The following is a 6,509-nucleotide window of genomic DNA, read 5'->3' as shown; positions in this document are numbered from 1 at the left end:
TGGTCCAGGGTCTACAGGGTCTCACTATACAGATCAGACTTGTAGTGATCCTCCTGTTTTCAGCCTCCCAAGTACTGCGATTACAGGCACTTACCACCAAGCCCAGTGTCAGTCACCTACCCAGCACACTGCAGAGGCGGGGCTGACATGACACCCTAGGGATCGAAGCCCAGTCCCTGTGCCTGCCTAAGTAAGCTCTTTAGTCCACTGAGCTATCTGCCTGGCCCTAGGTACAGCATCTTAAAAGAGCAAGTCTGCATATTCCTCACAGTCCAAGGAAGGGAGAGTGCGCTCGAGGAGTTAGGCAGTTCCAAAGGGCTATTCTGAGCCACCACCTGGCTCACTGGTTCTGCCAACCTCGTTGTGTATCTCATCTCTATACCCTTTTTTCAGCTAAATGGAAGAGACAAAGAGAAAGAGTCCCAATGGGTAGATTTGTCTTCACGACGATGACCTAGGATTTGCAAACATTACTCCCCGTTATCATCCTTAGGTAACAGCATAATTTCAAGGTCACAACTACCCACTATATACATTAAGCACTAATGTCTCTAGTGGGATGGCTGCATGCTTACATAGCTCTCAGAGGCAAGGCAGCAGGATTCCTCCTAAACGGAAAGAGAATGATAGCTATTCTAAGACAAAATAGCATCTTCATTACACATGGGTCATACGTATCTTGAGTTCATGCCATATTGGAGGAATTGTGAGAAATCCATCTGTGTATAATATGACATCCTGCATCCCACAGAGGCTAAGGGTGTGCACAGAAATAACTCACCTCTAAAGTGGAGTGTGATTTGCGGTAAATATAAATCCAGTGTTATGAAAGTTTAATGAAGGGAGAGATTAGTTCTCTCTGAATAAAATTTAGGAAAAGATTCCTGGAGGAGGTAAGATTTTAAATAAGTTTTTAAGAATAGATAGGACTAGGGTGGACGAGAAACTAGAGTTAAGGGAAAGAAGGATAGAGGACCTCTGAAAAATGTAGAAGAGTAAATTGTGCACTGACTAAAATCACGTTCATAGCTGTAGCTCTAGGACACCATCTAGTAATCCTACAAAAATGACCGTGTAAAAGCTAATGCTTCTGGTTGTCTCTGCAAATCAATTTTTGCAATTTTCTTTGAAAAGTTGGGCTCAGCATGGTGGTACATGCCTATAATGCCAGCACGTAGGAGGCTGAGGCAAGAGGATCACAATGCATTCAAGGCCAGCCTGGACTACATAGTAAAAACTTGCCTCAATAAGAAAGTAGTAGTAATCCTAAAACTTTTCTTTTAACTTTATGGTTGTTGATTGTTAGTTGTGTATGATTTAATGTTTTGATGTAGGTATACATTATATACTGAACAAATCAAAGTAGTTAGCATATTATCATGTCATGCGTTTATCATTTGTGGCAAGAGGATTCAAAATCTTGAACCAGGGAGATGGCTCAGTGGAATAAGTGCCTCCCTGGCAAGCACAAGGGCCTGAGTTCAATCACTGGTTCCACCAAAAAACAAACAAACAAACTAAGAACAAAATCTTCCTTTTAACCATTTTAAAATGTGCAGTACCTTAGTGTTAATTGCACTCATCCTATTTCTGTGGAATAAATCCTACACCATTTCATTATAAGGAAAGATTTCCTTATCTGTTGACTGCCCTGCTGACAGCCCTCTACCTTCCCCTTCTCTGACGCCCTCCTCTCATCTTTAGTAAGAATGTTCTCCTCTTTTATGAGATGTTTTTGTGTAGATTCTGCATATGAATACATCACACAGTGTGTCATTCTGGGACTGACTTATAGCACTTACATAATGTCTTCCAGGTTCATTCATGAATTCATTTTCTCTGGTTGAGTATTATGCCAGTGCAGACATGTACCCCAGTTTCTTTATCCCTTCATCTATTTTTTGCCATGTAGCTTAAATCCAAGAATTGGCTAGTAGAAATAGCGATGTGAGGAACGTGAGTGTACAACTGTCTCCTTGATGACTAATTTCATTTCCTTTGTATATACGCTCAGTGTTGGTACTAATGGGTCCTTCAGTAATTCTAGTTTTCAATTTTTAAAAGACATCTTATCAGTTATGTAGTTTAAAACTATTTTCTTCCGTCTTATGGGTAGTCTCTTTGATCTGATGATTGCCTTATTTACTAAGCAAAAACTCTTCAGTATAATAAAATTCCATTTATCCATTTTTACTTTTGTTACAAGGCTCTGTGGTTACATATTTAAAAAACATCCTTACCTGGGCCAGTGTTGTGAAGAATTCTCCTGCATTATCTTTTAGCTGTTTCACAGTTTGGAGTTTTACATTTGAGTCTTCAGTCCACTTGGAGTTGATCTCTATGTGTATATTGAGAAATAGAGGCTCAGCTTCATAGAATGCTAAATATCAGGTGAGCAGGTGGGGCTTTCTGTAGAGTTGTATGTGATCATGTGACCATGTTTTAGCCAATGAAGTAGACATGAGAGTACTGGAATGTGACTACTGGAATAGTTTCTTAAAAAAACAAAACTCCTTTTCTTGCTGTTTGGAATTTATGTAGGAATGGTTAGAACTCATGGAGCTGTTTTCAGGGGGAATGAACTAATTCTAGAAGTGGCAGAACAGAGGGCTGCTTCTCTAGTGACGCTGTAGAATCACAGTAATGGAAAGCTTTACAATGTATGTCTCTAGACTTAGTTTAAAAAAATAATAATGATAGTTATTAGAACCTAAAGGAGCTGAGCAGCTCTGGAAAACTTACTCTGCCTTGAAGAATGGGTTACAAGTTATAAATTCCTTATAGGTTCTCTATGGCTAAGGTTGACTTTCAATGCATAATCAGAGAAAGTTAGAATTTTTTGTCACCTTCACATTTTCACATTCTAGTGAATATAGGCAGCTCTCAAACCCCATTTGCTTGCCAGCCAGATTTAAGAATGGAAGAAAATGCACTCAAGAGACAGTATCATCTTCTTATTACCACAAGAAATTCCACACACTGAGCAGCTTAAGCAGTACAGCGTTACTTTTATATTTTGTTCTATAAAAAGTCCAGTGTTATACATAGGTACCAATTCTCCACAAGGGATGTTGCCATTATGTAATGAAAACATGCACTGACAATTAAAAATTTCAAGAAAAAACAACAGGACAATTTTTAAATTTAAATGAGATTTCAATAAATGAGTTAAAATGTAAAAACAAAACATATTTTTTTTCTTTAAAAAAAAAAGGAAGAAAAGGCAGGCTGACAGGCCAACCAGCTGGCCAGCCAGCATGGGCTTCATCACACTACAATCGAGAGTTGAGAGGCATCTGTTCCTTTCTGAGGGTGCTAAGAGAACATCCATTCCCATTCTCATTCAGGTTACTGGCTGAATTTTTGTCTCTTGCCATCATGGGATTGAGACACCCTGGCTCCTGACTGGCTTCCAGCTGAGGGCACCCAGCTCCCAGAGGCCCCTGGTCAGGGCCCTTTCCGCCATCACCTGCCCAGCCTCAAATAGCCCACCTCTTCACATCTCTCCTCTTGTTCCATCATCATGTCTCTGATGATCCCTTCTGCCTTCATTTTCCACATTCGAGGACCTGTGTGCTCATGTTGTGCCCACCTGAAGGTCCCAGGAAGACCTTTCCATCTTAAGGTCTGTAACCTTAGTTCCATCTACAAATTCCCAATGTGTAACATAATTACAGGTTCCAGAGATTAAGGTATAAACCTCTTTGGAAAGCTATTCTTCTTCTTACCTTCATCAGAGTATGAGATTTTCTCAGCACTCTTATTCTGTAAATTTAAGATATTTTTACAGCTTTCCTCCTAATTTACAAATGGAATAACCCAGGAAAACTTTATCCCTGGATACGTACATATTACCCAGATTAGTCAGAACCCCTGCTCCATGGCAACTCATAAAAACTTACCTTTACTCACTCTTCATATATGGTGAGTGTGATATGCCAGCCCCAAAACGACATCTTATAGATGCTCCTAGGGCTTAGTTTCAAACCAAAGGTAGTAAATAGACAAAGCAGCTTTCTCAGGTAAGTGTAGAGTGAAGTAGTTTTCTTGGGATTAAAATTAGGTTCTTTCTCTAACTGTAAGACTAGAACCTAAAGGAGCTTAAGCAGCTCTGGAAAGCTTACTCTGCTTTGTAGAATGGGTTACAAGTCATAAAATCTTTATAGATTCTCTCTGTCTAAGGTTGAGGATAGAGTTGTAAAATGGTATATCATATTGAAGGCAATAATTGCAGAAGAAGAGATAATAGAAGTAACAAATGCTCCTTGAACAAAATAAGGAACTAGGGTGCCATCAAAATGACGTAGCTAGATCTAAGAAAAGGTCATCTAATTAGCAGTCCTTTTTTCTTCTTGGGTATACAAGTTAATATCAGCCCTGGCTTGATCTCTGTGATTTTTCTCTATGAGCTTGGAGAAGGGAAATATTTCAGTGTGCTCTTTTGGAACTTAAGCTTCAGGGAGATAGGCACCTTACTTTCCCTGCTTCCTTGATAGCCTTAACTCTCAGAGTACTATTTTGCACAGAGTATTCAACATATAGACGCTGGCATGAATAAATTACTGATTGGTAGCTTCACTCATTGGTGATGGATACCCAATTGCCTGAGCTTTTGATTCCCACTGAGCAAAAACCTACTAGTTAAAGCTTTTGCTGTGAAATCAGATATGGAATCAGGTCCCATGCCTGTCTTTTATTCAGCCACCATGCTCCCCCAGGAACTTACTTGAGCCTGTTTCCTGTCTATAACTTGCTCTAGGTGATTACTATCTAACTCTATGAGGTTTCATTGAAATAATAAATGAAAGGGGCTTAGCACACTGGTTAGCAGAGCTCAGATTAGTTGCCTTTTAGTATCAGTGGAAAACGTCTACTCCTATAAAGTGGTCTCCCCTTGATCTTTAGGCTTAATTCTTACTGTGCCCCTCTGCTGGTGTTCATTGGTCTAAACCCCTAGCACTTCATTCACAGCCGTAACCACATACATGCACAAAAATAACATAGGGCTCAAAGGCAATTTCACTTGATCTGAGGCAAAAGGCTGAGAAGCAATGCTCAAAGGCAATTTAAGTGACATTTTTCCACAAAGCCAACTCTTATGACCCTAGCCAGAAGATGTTCCTTCATGTTACAATTCTTGAATGCTGATTAAGTCATTTTCATAGTTTCATATAACAGAGCCTTACACAGCATCTGGCATCATATAGAAATCTAACACATTTTTCATGGATAAGCGGGTAGGTGGATGCATAGATGAGAATTCAACTTGGTTATGTGCACTGGCAACACCACAAGGACTTATTATCTCTATATCCCCAACTAGTCAGCACAGTGCTTTGCCCATGGGAAGCGCTCACTAAATTCTGGTCAGATGGGGATAAAGGGAAAGAAAAATCAAAACATGAAATTGAAGACCAATCCCCACCTGAAATCATTCTCCTTCCAGGGCATCCTATTGAAAGGAGTTATTGAGTAGAGAAGCAGGGAGTTGACAGACACTCTCTGGACTCTCTCCCAGGGCCTTTTTAGAACAGGAAAGTTAATTATGGAACCAGATTAACAGTTTCTTTTTTGATACAGTCAAAGTAAAACCAGCAGGATGCAATTTAGCTCTTCCCCACTTTCCAAATAGCAGCAAATTTTCATACAAAACAAAGAGACACTTGAATTGCAAATTACTTCGAGAATCAGCTAGCAACCCCAACGGAAGAACATTTATGCAATTTTCAAAACCAGGCTGTTGCCTTTTCAGATTTAACCATGTCGTGAAACCCTCACAAATGTATAGATATCTCGATACTTCAACTCTAGGCCAAGTGAAGAGGAGGTGCATTTCTTTGAGGATTTCTAGAGCAATCTAGTGTCATCTTTTGCTCAGAACATTGTCCTCTCCTCCAGATCATCTCTGACACCCAGGAAACCATGCGTTACTCATGGAATGAGGGTCTCCCGAGGTCATCTCATGCTTACTGATAAGAGCAGATGCTCATGGGATGAGCAGGGACACAATAAATAAAGAGAATGATGACGAGGACGTGTGAAGTAGAGATGGTGCATGAAGTCTGGGGTGAGCTGTGCCCCACTGCAGCTGTACAGGAACCTTGGAGCATCACTGATTGTTGCTGGACAGTTCTAAACACTCTGAAAGCTGGATTGCTAGTTGAAATATTCTTTGGAGGAGGGGAGGGAAGGAGGGAGGGAGAGAGACAGACAGACAGCGAGATCAGAGAGAGATCATCTATTTACTGCATGTGTCTTGTGGGTTACAAGTTTATAATTTCTGATCTAGTACAATTGTACAGTTTTCTTATTTGAGACATAGGGACACTGAAGTCAAGAGAATACAGTAACTTATAACCAGTCACAGAGTGGTCTCCTCCATGGCCTCATTAATTATACCACTAGCCTCTCTCCAGTCCCTGCCCCTAGAGAGACACAAGGCAGTTTCATTTATCATAAGAGCATTTTTAAACTTTTTTTTCTAGATGTAATGAATTACCATTTTCTGC

The sequence above is a fragment of the Octodon degus genome, unplaced genomic scaffold, assembly GCF_000260255.1.
Source record: "Octodon degus isolate 3935 unplaced genomic scaffold, OctDeg1.0 scaffold00029, whole genome shotgun sequence".
In the NCBI taxonomy this organism is placed as follows: domain Eukaryota; kingdom Metazoa; phylum Chordata; class Mammalia; order Rodentia; family Octodontidae; genus Octodon; species Octodon degus.
This window is presented reverse-complemented; position numbering follows the sequence as displayed.